Source organism: Callospermophilus lateralis, chromosome 8, assembly GCF_048772815.1.
Source record: "Callospermophilus lateralis isolate mCalLat2 chromosome 8, mCalLat2.hap1, whole genome shotgun sequence".
Lineage (NCBI taxonomy): Eukaryota > Metazoa > Chordata > Mammalia > Rodentia > Sciuridae > Callospermophilus > Callospermophilus lateralis.
Window position 1 is genome coordinate 8,504,893 of NC_135312.1, and position 15,411 is coordinate 8,520,303.

Sequence of the window (15,411 nt, forward strand, 5' to 3'; positions counted from 1 at the left end):
GTGAGCTAAAACCACGTGCAAAGCAAAACAAAGAATTTGCCCATTTCCATTTGTCCCTGAACTCCAGCAACCACTTGGCTCAGAACAAACGTATGGATCAATTTGAATTCAGAGATGAAAAAAAAATGCAGTTCATCGTCTTCCAAGAGTCTTCCAAAAGAATGTTTTATAAAGAAAATAATGCCAGAAATAAGTTATGTTTTCATCAGTCATTCTTCCTCACATCAATCCAGACCCAAGAAGACTCCCCATTCAGTATAAATCCTACAAAGGAAGAAACTGATTTATTGGGTTTGCTGCCATCCCCATGTCCACTAGCTGTCTGTATGTGATTTGATTGCAAAACTCTCCTTCTAGTTTAAAAAAAATGAAATCACTTTTTAAAAATTTTTATTTTATTTTTGATTTTTAGCTGACACATAGGACTATACTTTTATGAAGAATAAAGTCACAATTTAATAAATATATAAAATGTGTGATGATCAAATAAGGGTAATTAGCATGTCTGTCTCCTCATCCATTTGTCATTTACTTGCATTTGAAAACTTGAAACTTCATCGTCTTCAAAAACTATACAAGAGATTGTAGCAACCATCGCCATCTATTTCCACCAATCATTGTTGCAATCATCTCCATCTATTTCTTTCCTACACCCATCTATTCACCTCAATGCCAAGTATTTTAGCAGTATTGGTGGCCTAAGAGGCTGACATAGGCACAGGATCAAATCCATAAGGTCACCGGTTGGCTCTGTCTTCAAAGGACATGCACACTGTGGCCACGTCCTGGGACACTGACATCCTCTCAACTTAACTTCTTGAAACACTCTTCTTAGTGCCCTTCATGCTTCAGCTCTTGCCCCTGTGAACTCTGCATTCAGCACAAAAGCTAAAGCAGTTCTTTCACGGTGCTGTCTTCTTGAGGATGGCTCTCCATTCTTTCAGAACGAGAGGCAATGTCCTTATTACAACCACCAAGCTCCTCAGACCTGAGCTCCATGGCCTGTGTGCTTCCCCTTCCCGTCTTCTTTCCATGCTCACTCTGCTCAGCCATACTGGCACTTTTCTATTTCAAGCTTGATTGAGACATGCCCCACTTAGCACTGGTTACCCACAGAACCAATGCCCTCAGTCCCCAAGACTGCTCACATGTCATCTTCCCAGTGGAATCTAGCCTTCCCAGTCTTTAATTCACAGCCTTACTGAGATGTAACTGACATACAATAAACTGTCCGTAGATGATATTTACAATTCAACAAGTTTGATACATGAATAGACTTGGAAAATCATCACCACAAAGAAGATGGTGCACATACTCATCCTTCCAAAATTTCCTCATGGCCTTTTCCAATCTCTCTTTTCCACTTTTTCCCTGACAACATAGCACTACTATGTTTCCTTAATAAAAAATTTGTTTTCATTTTCTGGAAGTATTCATAAATAAAAGCATACAGTATATGCTCTCTTTTTTCCTAACTTTTTTTGAGTCGGTGTGTGTTTTTGTATGTCTATCTGTTCATTGTACGGAAATGCCACAGCTTGCTTATCCATTTTCCTGTTGATGGACACTTAAGTTCATTCCAGGTTTTCAGCTGTTGAAAAAAAAATTTTTCCTATGGCATTGTTTTGGGGGACAAATTCCAAGGAGTAGAATGGACAAATCATATGGTATATGAAGGTTTAACTTTTTAAGAAACTGCCAATAATTTTTTCCCCAGTGGTTGCACCATTTTATACTCCAGCATGACCAGCAATATATGAGAGTTACATATCCTCTGTATCCTTGCAACGTCATGTATGAGTAGTCAATGTTTTTAACTTAGATGTTCTTATCGGTGTGTACTATGATCTCACTGTGGTTTTAATTTACATTTTTCTCATGACTAATAAGGTTGAATATTTTTTCATGTGCTTATTTGCCATCACATGTCTTTATGATAAACCTTTTTAAGGTGATTTTCAAAATCAGATTATGCTATTTCCTTGAGGTTTGATAGCTCTCTATCTTGGCTACAAGATTTTTATCAGATAAATGATTTGTAGTTTCCTTTCAACTTGTTGCTTACCATTTCACATTTTATAGATGTTTTGAAACAGATGGATTTTTAATTAGTTTTAATAAAATACAATTTATCAATCGTCTTATTGATTTTACTTTTGGTGTAGCTAAGAAATTTTATCTAATTTCAAAGTCACAATAGTCTTCTGTTTGTTCTAGTCAATTTATAGTTTTGGTCTTAGGATTGAGTTTTCTTTTCTTTATTTATTTATTGCTCAGGGACAACTAATTGGCCCAGCATCTAATGAACAAAAAGTCATCTTTATCCATAAAGTTGCCTTTGAGTCTATCAAGAAACAATTGTCTTTTATGTGTGGCTGTTTTTATTTTGGACTCCATAGCATTATTTATTTTCTGTCTTCATGTTGATACCTTGCTGACCTGATTGCCATAGCTTATATGTCCTGAAATAATGTTGTGTTTGTTGTTCAATTTGTTCTTCCCAATCACCCCTTTTAAAATTAAAATTTGCTTCACCATTCTTTTTGCTCTAATTTTTAAAAAGTTTGTATAATTGTACCTGTTTTCTTTTCATAGGTTAACATTTGAATATCCCTTACCTGAAATATTCAGAAACAGAAGCATCTCGGATTAGGACTTTTTAAAAATTTTTAGAATATTTACATATGCAGAATGAGATGTCTCAGGGCCCAAGTTGTATGCTTCATATACAACTCATGCACATCAACTGAAGGTAATTTTATACGATATTTTTAATGATTTTGTGCATGAAACATATAGTTTGTATATTGCAGCTGAATGGGGTGATAGGGTCTTTTTTCTTTTGGGGACACTAAATAAACTGCATGTTGTGCACCTTGAGACCTGTCACATGAGGTTGTGTGTGGAATTTTTCAGTGTGTCATTATGTGAGAACTTAAAAGTTTTTATAGTTTGGGCTTTTAGATAAGGGATGCTCAACTTGTATTTGATTTCTACACTGTAAATAATTCCCCATTACCAGAATATTAACTCATTGAGGGAAGGTAGTATTAATTTTATTTTAATTACTGATGAATTCCCAAATGCATATAACAGTGCTTAGCACATGTTCTTAGCATCTATTTGTTAAATGGGAGAATGTGAAATAAGACCACTTAAGAGCTAAAAAAGAGCTTAGAGATCATTACTTATATATTATAACAATTATGTAGAAAGAGAACCAGAGGCATGAGATTGTTGCTTCCCCAGCTGCGTGGCCAGGGAGCACCAATCTGATCCCTGGACCTCACTTTCCAGCTCTTTCTGACAGGTCATCTAAGCAACGCTCAATGGCTCATGCTTAGCCACTGGGTTCTCCACCCCATTGTAGTTTATCACAGCCTGATACTATCATCTGTACTGCCCTTCCTCTCCCCCCACCCACCTTTTACTGGGAAGTCTTCCCATACTCTCAAAGACTGGTTCAGATTTTCCTTCTCTCAGCCTGTATTTGCAAAGCACACAGTGTGACCTCCAGATTTTCTATGCTGACCATGTTTTCAGTGATGGTGGAATAGTGCAATTTCCTTTTTGACAACAACTGACAAAATTCTAAGCATGTAGTGACTCAGTGGGACGAATAGATTTTTCCAAATCCATCTTCCAACTTCAAACAATAATTGAAATTCTTCCCATCCTCTGACCTATACATGCAAGTCTGTTTTGAGTTCCTCTGCATGCATATACATGTATTTGTAATTGCTGTGGTATTAGCTCATGTTATGTCCTGGCTTTTAGAAAGGAATAATAAATGTAGCACTGAAACATTATTGGCAGTTTCTTAAAAAGTTAAAACTTCATATACCATATGATTTGTCCATTCTACTCTCAATGTCTTTAGTGTCATTTATTTAAATAACATATAACCAAGACAACTATATAATGTCAAGCATGCTCAGAAAATTAGAACAGCTACTCACAAAGATGTAACTTTACACCCAAACACACACACACACACACACACACACACAAATCAAAATACAAAATGGGCAAATTAAACTTATAATTTCCCAGGATGGTATTGAATAGGGTAGCATGTAATCCTTAAAAACATGTTACATTTTTTGCATTGAAAATAAATAAAATCAAAGTGCTTCTGAGCCAACTGATGCACAGGCTTTTAGCAAAATCACCTATCAATTCAGATTGCCAGCCCCAGATTTGTAGGCAAAATAGAATATGGAAAGGACTTGATAAATTCATTAATAAAGAAAAAAAACTTTGTATTGTGCCTGGCTAAACTAAGTTTGCATATCAGAATCCTTAGCAGAGAAATAATTCATGATTGTTTTATCACTGAGGATCTTGTAAATTTTACTAGGGTTAGAAAAGAGAAGGATAAAGATTAAGGAGCAGGTACATCCCAGCCCACTATCTACATGTGAAAACTGCTGCTTCCTGATTCATAAGACTGGGAGGAAATAACACATGACTTTGGAGGTAAGGTGTCTAACACCAATTCTGACTCGTATAAGACATTAACTAAGTGGACCAAGACAGTGGAGTAGAAGTCACCCATACATCCTAGACTCTCTGCAATTAGAAACCAAAACAGTGAGAGCAGCCACTCAGCCAGGTGGGTGACAGAAGAAATGCAATGAGGCACAGCCTCAGATTGTCACAGTGTGGAAGCCAGACACTCAAAAATTCAAGTTACTGGAACAGAAAGCAAGAAAGAAATCATATCCGTCTCAAAACTCCACCTGCAGTTCAGGACAGGTCTGGGGTGAGGACTGACAGATAGAGAGACCAGACTGACAAATTTATCTCAGAAACATCAGTAGAAGAGAAAATCAGATGGAATTAATCTGAAGTAAGAGCTCTGAAGTGGGCAATGTACAGGTGGATCTTTAACAAAGACCATACCTAAGCTTGCAGCTCTAGAAAGGATTAAATTCCTACAGCTTCATTGTACCTAGGGATAAGAGTGAAGAGTCTCATGGAAAAACTTTTAAATCAGGCCATCTAAGTAACTTATGTAGTGAAAATGATGAGAGCTGGAGATCACTGAGTCAGAGGCACCAAAAATGGAAATCAAACAGAGAGGGCCAAGTGGAGTGGGGAGGGCACCAGCACTCTCCAGGCACACAGAGCCATTATCTTGTGTCCAGAACCGAGCCAGCACCCACACCTGCCACAACCTCACATGATTGAAACTGTCTAAGTAGGGAGACATCAAGAGCCAGGATTTGTTACTCACATTTCAGAGCTACTTCAGCCACGTAGGAGAAGGGTTGTGTGAGGGCTGAATTGGTAGCCCCACATAAAGTGTACACAGAACTGCCCTTGAGCCAGGGAGAGATCTGGCTGGGCCATCAAAATTCAGGATCATCCCCCAGAGAATCCAGAGAGCTCTCAGGTGCCCAGAAACACCACAGAAATCCTAGAGCTACCCAGGTTCATACCAGAGGTGGGCAGGACAAGGTCTGGGTAAATAGGTAAAGAGCCTGTGCTCTGGGCAATTTTTGAAGCAGAAGGTTGAGGAAGAGGAAGGAACCTAAATATACAGCTCCTAAGCATAGCACAGTCTGCTGGTCTGGTCACCGCCTCCATGATCAGAGACTCAGGGGTTCAACAACAGGGCTCAGGCATCTACCACACCTCCCAATACCCGGAAAAATCCAAATTTGAATGCCCCATGAGAAATCTCTTCACCTTAAATACCTCTGCAGGGAGTACTTTTAGACTCCAGTGTTCTTATTTCACTAATATTGTCTAATATTTCACTAACTTTATTTCACTGATATTGTCATCTGTGCTGATCTGTTAGGTTTACCTCCATTATTTGACATTGAAAGCCTTAATCCAATTTTATGAATTTTTATGTCGGATTATGTTAATTTGACTTATTCTTTTTTTCTTTCTCTTATTTATTCTGTTTCATTTTTCTCCCCTGTCTTTTTCTCCCTCTGTCTCTCTTCTTCCCTCTCCATATTTCTTTTTTTTCTTACAATTTCTTTTCATGCTTATATGACTTAATATTAATTTTTCTTCATCTAATACCTAAATTTTTAATCTATGCAAGAGCATTAGTACCTTTTTCCACTTTTTTATAACTATAAAGAATATTTTCAATAGATCCTTTGGTTTATTAGTGTATTGGTTGCTCTCAAGTGGTTGTGGTTACTGGTGATTATGACCCGCCCCCCCCTCAAAGTGGTGGTAAGGATTGGTCATAGCTGTATCAACAGGCTGAGTCAGTGTTTTGGTGTAGGTATGTACCCCCGGTCTATGGAAAAGAGTAAAGAGAAAGAATATTACTAAAAACCCTCACCTGATAATGGAAGAGATCCATTCCAGCAAATGTTTCATAAAATGATCCATGCAAATCTCAATATAGAAAACACACAGGAAACATACCAAGATGAGTAATAAGTTGCCTCCAGAATTTTGCAACCTTCCAAGAACTGAATCTGTACATTCTAAAGTGAGAAAATTTTGGAAAAAAGAATTAAAATCTTGATGGTTAAAGTGATTAGTTAATTAAAAGAAGACAAAAGGAATAAACTAAGGGAGACAATACAGGATGAGAAAAATCATTTCAATAAAGAGTCTCAAAAAAGAACAAAAATTCCACAAATGAAAAACTCAACCAAATTTAAAAACTCCGTAGAGAGTCTCACCTATTGACTAAGTCCAGCAGAAGAAACATTGTCAAAGTAAAGACAACATAGAGATTTAGAGATTTCAAACAGTTATAAAGAAAAAGAAAAATAATGCACCAAGAGAAGACAGTGGCTTGGAGGAAGAATGCACTTCCGAGCAGTTCCTTAGCACCAACCTAAAAAGCCAAGTGGGCAGCTAAGAGAACTCACTGGAATTCAGTACCAGCCAGTAAAGTCTGAAGTCAGAAAATTAGAATATAATATAAGGTTAGAGACTATCAGCTTGGCTGCTGAAGGGCAGGGAGTGCAAGCAGAGAGAGAAAAGCATGGCAGGAAAAGAAACTTCAGCTTGGGGGAACCTGTGGAATAGAGAGGGAGGCTGACCTCGATGGAGCCACAGTAGGTGGGAAAATTTGTTGAGTGAAAAGCAACCAGAATCAATTGTCCCATGGGTGGATAGTTATAGTGGAACTAGAGCCATCTGGGTGGGGACCATTTGTAAGCACTGTGCAGCTCAAGGTTGAGCCAGAAGATTGGGAACCACATAAAGGATGTTTCCAGATGATTCAGCAGTGCCCTGCTATGACTCTCAGAGTCACCTGGACCAGTGGGACTCAAATAGTCTCAAGGAGATTTGTGTCTAGGGCATTAGGCTCGGAATACCAAGGAGAGAGAGGTTCCTGTTAAGGCACCAGGATAAGAACTATTGGGAAGATGGCAAGAAGAGTCATAAAGGAGTATCTGCAGTCAAGGTCTGATACTGGGTAATTCCCACCATAGTGCTGAATGTGAAACCTGTATCCTAAAAGTCTACTTTACAGGAGGCACCTGAGATCCAGGTATCTAGCAGAATCAGCATCTCTCCAGCAACTGGGAGCATGGATCAAAACTCAATTTTTTACCACTTTAGTATTTATAGGTTCAGTTCTTGGAGGATTACGAACTTTCACCAAGAGAATTACAAAGTTCAGCTAAGACTAAACCCCAACTAATGGAACTTCCAATCTAGAACTCTGCACCACCACCACTATAATTTTAAACTTCATTTCATTGTATTTCATTATTTTTGGCTTTTTTCCATTCTGCAAGATTGTGTGTGTATATACAAACACACTAATATATAATTTATAATATTTATATATTATATAAAATGTGTATATAAGTATAAATATATATGATATATGATATTTATACTTATATATATTATATAAGTATATATGCATGTGTGTGTGTGTGTGTGTGTGTATATATATATATATATATGCTTTCTTTTACACCCATTTATTATTTAGCCTTGCTTTCACTTGGGGAGGATAAAGTTATATGTGGGTTTAAGTTGTTTTGATCTTATATTTGTTCATTTTTTCATACCTTGGTTTTTGTTCCTCTTATTTAATCTCTTACTCCAATAATAGCCACATTTTCCTGTTCCCTCTTCCTCTTTTTATTTTCTAACTTTAGTTATATTTTTACTTATTCTTTTTTATTTCCATCATCTGATACCTATCTCCTGCCTCTCCTATGTGTAATTGTTAGATGTTTCAAATTTTCTCTTGCTTACCTACCCCTTTTTCTCTTTACTTAAGAAGTGTTGATCTCATTGTCTGATAGAATTACACAGTTTATACAATTCCTACCCCATTTATGTTATTGTGATTATTATTACTACAGTAAATGACATGGTAGACATTTGCTGGTTAGTACATAATCAAGTTCATGTTTTCTTTTATTGTTGGTACTGAAGTTAAATACGGACCCCACGATTCCTATATAGGTGGCAACTAGCTCTATAGAAAAGGAGAGACACTGGACATCTACCTATGTTAAGGCTATAGGTGTATTGCTAGCTTTAGGGCTACTCCTGGCTCCCTCTTCCTCTAAAAGGGATTGGAAAGTGATAGAGATATTTAAAGTTGACAGAGTAGAAATACTGCTGCTGATACTCACAACTCAGTCAAGTAAATCTCCCCATACACATGATCTAGCTCCTCCTGAGCCTCAATATTACTTCAACATATAGAATTAGGAAGACAAAATCCCAAACCAACAACCAGATCCCAAGAAGAAATAACTGGGGGGAGATCTCAGGTCCCACTCCTGGACATCTAAATCATACATCAAAACAGAGAGAGGTCGCAGAACAAAAAAAGAGAACTACACACAAAAGTACACCTGTATAAAAAAAAAAAAGAAAGGGGATCTGTCTCAATTGTTGTACACACCCAAGAATTCTGAAAACATGAGAGAATAGGCAAAAGAATCTCTCCCCAAAATTCACAGTCCCCCAGGAAAGGATCCCATAGATATGGAAGTGGATGAAATTTCTGAGAAAGACTCTAAGAAAGACTCTAAGAGATAATGAAAATAAACCAGTATGAGCTCCTGGAAATGAAAGAAACATGAATTAAATTAAAATTTCACCTTAAGGCTTCTCCAACAGATTAGGTTTTATAGAAAATACAGCATCAGGCTTTGAGGACAGAACTTCAGGCCTTGAAGTCAGGATATGTAAACTGGAAATACTCAGTATTCAACAAAGGAAACATAAATAAATGACCATGATCTGAATCCACAAGACCTCTGGGACAACATCAAGAGAGCAAATCTGAGAGTCATCAGTATGGTGATACAGGCTAAAGACTGGACCATCTTCAATGAGATATGAACAGAAAAATTTCCTCACCTCAAAAATGAGATAGACACCCACATGCAGGAGGCATACAGGACCTCTAACAGACAAGATCAAAACAAAACCTCTAAACACACATCATAATCATAATATCTAGCACCAAAAAAATAAGAAAAAATATTAAATGTTATAATTAAAAATATCAGGTCTTTAGACCAAAAATAAGGCTTACTTCTGACTTCTCAACTCAGATTCTGAAATTAAGAAGGTTCTGGAATGAAATATTCTAATTTCTAAAAGAAAATAATTGCCAGCAAAGTTTGCTATCAGAAAAGTTATTTTTTCAGAATCAATAACAAAATAAAAGTTTTCCATGATAAGGATAAACTAAAGGAATTCAGGACTACTAAGCCAGCACTACAATGAATACTAAAAGCTATATGGACATAGAAGAATCCAAAAATATATTCCAAAGCTCCCAAATAGATGTAGCTCACTAGAAGATGAACCAACTAACTGAAAAATCAAGACAGAATTAAATATAGCAAACCAAAATGGCAGGAAACCCAAACACATATCCATAATAACTCTGAAAATAAATGGTCTTAACTCCCCCAATTAAAAGACACAGATTGGCATAATGAATTAAAAAATAAAATAAGATGATATGCTCTTTGCAAAGACTTATTTCATAGGTAAAGAGATCGCAAGGTTAAAGGTAAAGAGTAGCTAATCTCATATCTGACAAAGCAGATTTCAAGCAAAAGTTAATCAGAAGAGACAAGGAAAGCCACTACATACTGTTAATGGGAATAATCAAACAAGAAGATATAATTAGAATAATTTTTTTTCAATTTTTAATTTTTTTAGTTGTTGATGGACCTTATTTTATTCATTTATTTATATGATGTGCTGAGAATTAAACCCAGTGCCTCAAACACGTGAGACAAGTGCTCTACCACTAAGCCAAAAACATTTATGCCCCAAATGTCAGAGCATCTCAATGCATAAAAAATTACTTCTTGATATTAAATACCAGACAGACTCAATGACAATAATACTGGGTGATTTCAACACGCCCTTAACAATAATAGGCATGTCATCCAAATATAAATTCAATGAAGACATTTCTGACTTAAATAATATTATAAGCCAAATGAACCTAAGAGACATCTACAGTATATTTCACCCCAGAACAGTTTAGTCTACTTTCATCTCAGCAGTTCATGGAATGTTTTCCAAATTAGACCATATTCTAGATCAAAATGTAAATCCTATTAAATACAAAAAAATGTTATATACCCATATGCCCTATTAGATAATAAAGGAATTACACTAGAATTCCACAACAAGAAAAATAATATAAACCACACAAACACATGGAGATTCAAAATTACTCTTATAAGTGAAGAATGGGTCATAGAAAAAAAAATAAGGGAAGAGAAATACTTAGAAAAAAAACAAGAAAACTCTGATATGTAGATGCTAACACATAAAATGGTTGGGGAAAGAAGACTACAAGTTCATTGGATTGCACAAAGAGAAATGAAGGAAGAGAGGGGAGATGGAAATGGGAAAGATAGTAGAATGAATCAGACAAAACTTTCCTATATTCATATATAAATCCACAACCAGTGAAACTCCACATCATGTACTACTGCAAGAATGGAATCCTAATTAGAATAAGATAAACTTTATGAATGTATAGTGTGTCAAAATACACTCTAATATCATGTATATCTAAAAAGAGCAAATGAAAATACAATGAAAACAAAACACAGCTGAAATATCAAAATCTGGGCTTTTCTTTATAGGAAGATTTTTAATTACCATGTCAATGTCATTACTTAATATTGGATTGTTTGAGTTTTTTATACACATAGGAGAACAAATAGGAAAAGAAGAAGTCAAATTAACTGTTCACTGAGGACATGATCTTATATCTGGAAGACTCCAAAAAACTTCACTAGAAGATTTCTAGAGCAAAATAGCAGGATGCAAGGTCAACATTCATAAATCAATAGCTTTCCTATCCTCTAATAGTGATTCTGCTAAAGAAGAAATCTGGAAAACTACCCAACTCACAATAACCTCAAAAAGATGGAATACTTGGTAATTAATCTAACCATGGAGGTGACGAATCTCTACAGTGAAAATTATAGAGAACTGAAGAAAAAAGTGAAGAAGACCTTAGAAAATGAAAAGACCTCCCGTTTCTTGGATAGGCAGTTTTTGTTACTACAACTCTGTAGTTCAACTTGCAGTCAAGTAGTATGATGCCTCCAGCATGTTTTTTTGGTGTTTGTTCATTTGTTTGTTTACTTAAAATTACTTTGGTTATTCTGGGTCTTTTATTCTTCCAAATGAAATTTAGAACTGTTTTTTTTCCAATTTCAGTGAAGAATGTCATTGGTATTTTGATGGGTATTGCATTGAATCTATATATCGCTTTTGGTACTATGGACATTTTAACAATATTAATTCTGCCTATCCATGAATATAGGAGATCATTCCATCTTCTGAGGCCTTCCTTATTTTTTTTCCTTCAATGTTCTATATTTCATTGTAGAGGTCTTTTAATTTCTTGATTAGATTTATTCCTAGTTAATTATTTTATTTTTTGATGCTACTATGAGTAGAATTGCTGTGTAAGTCTTTACATTGATCTTTGGGCCCTGTAACTCTTAGGTCAAGAGTTACAAATCTTTAGTTCCAAATCTTTCTGTATATCACGAAGTGGAGAGCCACTGTGGCCTGGAACTGAAGCTGGTTGCAGTAGCTTTCAGCTTCCTGTCTTTCAGTACAGGATGGAATTAAAGGGGGTAGTGATGACGCATGATGTACCTTGTAGCAGGATTGATGCAGAGTTCTAAATTAGAAGATCCAGGTGTTGGATTTAATTTTGGCTGACCTTTGGGACTCTGTTGATGTGTATTTAGATTTGGTCCATAATCCCAGTAACTGGGGAAATTCTGATCTGTGCTAGACTTGTGGGTCTCTGTGGCCTTTCAGAAATTTCACTTTTAGGTGAGAGTCTAAACCTCCACAGGCTTCATATACTTCCCAGTGAAACACTCTGCGGCAGCAGCCATGGTTCAAGTCAGCCCAGGTGCAGCTTCTGCTGGCAGCACCCCTCTTGACCTCCATGCAGTGTGGTTCTGCAGGTGTGCAGAATGCAAGAGTTCCAGGTTATGATGTCTTCCACTGACATTTTGAAGGACATCCTGAGAAGCCATGCAGCAATTTTTCACAGAGCAGAATCCCTGGAGAGAGACCAGGATGGGGCTATGACTAGTTGGAACCTGGAGTAGAGGCACAGTGGGGAGGGACCTCAGAAAGAGAGCAATCAGCAACATACAAAAGCCACCAGAGATGGCTGCAGGCAGCTTGCAAAGTCAGCTCCAGAGAATAACCACAGAGTCAGGTTATTCTGCCCAGGGTCTTGGGGTCTCTGTCTTCACCACAATCTACATGGGATGTCAGACCTGGTGCTTTAACATGTGATGCTTGCCTTGCTGGATGTCAGTCTTACTTTAAGCTAATTACTCTTTTGTGTTTGCCTATTTCTCTTTTTTAAATAGGAAGTGTCCCATTGTGGTATCTTTGCAATATGGCTTGTGTTTGTTTTTATTTATACAGAGGTTCATTAGCTGATAATGTTTGCCTTGAGTCTCAGGAGAGACTTTGGAACTTTTGAAATGGTGGAAGGAGTTAGACTTCAGGACTACTGGAGATGTAATGAGTGCATTTTACTTGTGAGACCAATGTGAACCATGGAGACTAGGACAGAATGTCATGCTTTGGATGTAGTTTGTGCCCTGAGGGTCCATGGGTTAGAAACTTGGCCTTCAGGGTTGTGATGTGAGATGGTGAAATCTTTAAGAGGTGAGACACAGAGGGAGGTCATTTCTGGACCGGTCTTACACTCTCGCTTCATATCTTGCCATGTGATTTCTCCTTATTGCATAGGCTCCTGCCACTGTGATGTCATCTAACATGACCTCCTCACCAGAGCCAAGATGATACTGGCACTGTGACCTTGAACCTCCAGAACTTCAAACTAAATAAAACTCTTTTCTTTAAAATGTGTCCAGCCTCAAGTATTTTGTTTCAGCAATGGAATGTGGGCTTTGAGTATTGGACCTCACCTCCTTACCTTGCATCATCAAAAATTCCTACTATTGCACTGACCTTCAATCTTTTTTTTAATGTCTCTACAGAGTCACATTCTCTCTTCACAGAAATGTATTCTGTGCTCATTGTATTTTTTGTGTTTTGTTTTGCCCTACCCTTCGTGTTGATTTTGTCTCTAGACTAAGGTCATGGAGTGAGTCCCCAGGAAAAGAGAGGTCCAAGTGTGCTCTCATAGCAAGATGTCTTCCCCTTCTCTATTTATCTTCTGTTAGACTTTAAGCTTCACCCGGGAAGAGATCATACAGGGTTATTGTCACCCCTGTCACCCCTGTTCCTATCACATCACCTAGCATTCCGTAGGTGCTCCAATCCTTCTTTGTTAACTGGACGAATGAGCACAGGACTGACTGAGTGAATGAATGCCAAGGGGTCTCATTTTAGGAGTCATGAACTGTGAAGCCAGCAGGGCAAAAGCTTTTGCTGAAGGAATACTTAGAAGAATTAGAAACCTGAGCTGTAAGGAGAGAAGACTCAGACCTTCTCTTTCTGGAATTTCCTTCACTTTTCTTCCCTGGTGGTCCACTTGGACTGCAGACGTCAGAGTCCCTGGTGCCACTTTGTCTCACATTATGAACTGATGTGCCCCATAAACTGCCCATAATGTGCTGGAGCTTGGCTCCTGGGCTTCCACACTCACCATGAGAACCCCTGCCCTGTCCACAGAGAGTCTTTACTATTTACTTGGAGTTAAGGAATCCCAGGTCAGGAAAAGTGAGAGACTGGCTCCTTAGAGACAGATAATTTGGCCCTATTGCTGTTCCAATATGCCCTTTTTATTTGAGGTATCGGAGACTTTTGCCATATTCTTCTTTATCTGCAACCACTGGGACAGTGTTTCCATAAATCAATTCAGCAAATATTTATTGAGTGCCTCACATGCACTCAGACTTCAATGGGCCTATGGAGACTGTCTACTCAAAATTTATTTCACAGGAAAAATAACAGAACCCTGGTGTAAATTTAGGACTTCTCTCCAATATATTGAATAATTCTCTCTGTACGAGAAATATAAAAATGAGTTAGCTATTCTGCTGTCCTCAGTGGGCTTACATCTCTAGGGAAGAGAGGAGATTAGATGAGCAAAAGGGAAGTGAAAATACATTTTCACCACCTAACAGTGTTTTGTGTGTAGAGAGCACATGATCACACTCTTTTAAATAAATAATTGCATAAATGAATTAACTGATCACATAATGTAATATATTTTGGTATTTTAAGAATATTTATAGGAATAGCCTTTAGCAACTATCTCCTCATCTAGACATTAAGTTAATGAGAAAAATAGAAAGTTCATGTAATTTGCCTACTATTGCACACAGCATGCAATAGCTAGAACATAAAACCACTGGTTCCTGGCATATTGGGATTCCTTACTTGCCAATTCACTTAATAAATCAGTTCCCATGGTACATTCACAGTCAGTCTCAGATATGCAGAAAGGGATAAAAATTTGTGTTGCCTGACAAATGTTCCCAGGGTTTCTCCTGAGGTTAGACAGGGTTGTGCTTTGCCACACTGTACACAAGTGTCCTTCTCATGGTCTAGTTTTGCATGTTTTGCAATTCTGTGCTTTTTGCTGGTGATACGGCTAAACAAAGCAACCCCTGTGCATGGTGCTAGAGTTCTGCCCAGTGTTCCTTAGAGTAAGAAACTGCCAATAGCAGATGCCATCCTTTCCCTTTGCATGATTAATGTCCTGTCTACAATCTGCACTTATCTAGTATTAGATAGTAAGTGAGGATGATGTGACTTGCTTCTCTTGTTTTGAACAAGCAAGAAAAGATGATCCTCATGGTTTGGAGTGGTAGGAATAGACTGAGAGCATAGCCATATTGGTAAAGATTCAGTTTGACTGCTATGTCATGGTGTCTGAAGGTAAGGGATTGTTTTTTCTCATAGGTAAAACAAGTTAGATACAGGCAGATCAAATCGGTTCAGCAGCAT